Below are 1,483 nucleotides of genomic sequence, written 5' to 3'. Positions count from 1 at the left end.
GGTGCGCCTAGCTTGGCATTCTTGGCCTGTTGCAGATCCCTCTTCTCTTCGGCTCTTGACTGGCCCTGAACTTCAACAACTTTTGGAGAGGGACGAATTGTAATTTCTTTTGATTTCCGAGCAGAGAGTACGTCTCTAACTGCTCTTTTCTTTCTCCTAACCAACGTTGTAGGAGTGTGTGGCTCCCTCACCTTATTGAATGGTATTACACACCTCTTGGATTTGAATTCCTCGATAGCTTTAGAGATAGCCTCTACTTTTTCAAAGAGTTTATCCTTTCTGTCCTTGTACTCATCGCATTTACAACAAGAATACGAGGGTGAAAAGGGGTGAGAGGGACCTTTGTAAGGGCGAAAAAGGGTTGTTTTCAAACATATTTATTCTTTCTTAAGCATCAACATGCTCATCATCACGAGTGGTAGCAGCATCAGCATGCCTGCCACCAACACTAACAACTCCACCAGAAGAAGCACCCGGATCTGCCTTAGTAAAAAGTTGCTCATGAAGAGCCTCAATATTAGGCTGACCTTGCCTAATTGTTCTTCTTATGGTTGTTGCTCCAGCCAATTCCTTCTTTATTAACTCCACCGTTGGGTCTGCAATAATATCAACATGACCTAGAGTAATATAAAAAGCCATCACCCATCTGTTGCATAGTTTGCAGTATATGGTTAAAATCCGTTTGAGTCTGGTTTAGAGAAACAGAGCAACACATGGATAATCTGATACAAAATATCAATCATCTGTTGCAACAGCTGCACAAGACGAGTAATCTATTATGCAATAAATGAACTGTACCTCGCAACAGATGAACAATATGTTATCAGATTAAACATCTATTTTATAATTTACAGTAGATGGTTAATCTTTTAGGAGTCGGGTTCAGAGAATCAAAGCAATAGATGGGTAATCTGATGCAAGATATACCTTGTCGCAACAGATGTCCCATCTGGTGCATCAGATATAACATTTGTTGCACCAGATATAACATTTGTTCAATATCTTTCTTATCTTTGAGTAAAATTATTTTACTTGAATAAGACGTACTGCATCATCTAGAGGGTTAAAGAGATCAGCCTCCTTAATATTGGTGTTGCTCTTTTATCGGTGCTCCATTATCATCATGTTAATGATCATCCTCTTTCTCTTTCTCACTCTCCAATTCCTTCTCTTTCTCGCTTTTACTTTTTTCATCACCATCTATGGACCCTTGTCCACCTCCCTCAACGTTGTTTTCATATCTCTCCTCATCTTTACTTTTCTCTGACTGAGATTGTTCAGGAAGATCCTCTGAATCCCTCTGTACAGTAGCCTTTTTTTGAGTGGTCAAACGTTGATCCACTTTCACTTTCTTTTCTTTTGGGAGACATGTTTTACCTACAGACAAAGAAAAATAAAAATTACATTATAATTGATGTATGTATAGATTTTAAAAAATACATTACAAACACCATGAATACCGACACACCAACAACCACCACCA

The sequence above is a fragment of the Capsicum annuum genome, chromosome 3 (genome assembly GCF_002878395.1).
Source record: "Capsicum annuum cultivar UCD-10X-F1 chromosome 3, UCD10Xv1.1, whole genome shotgun sequence".
NCBI lineage: Eukaryota > Viridiplantae > Streptophyta > Magnoliopsida > Solanales > Solanaceae > Capsicum > Capsicum annuum.
Note: the sequence above shows the minus strand (reverse complement) of the source record.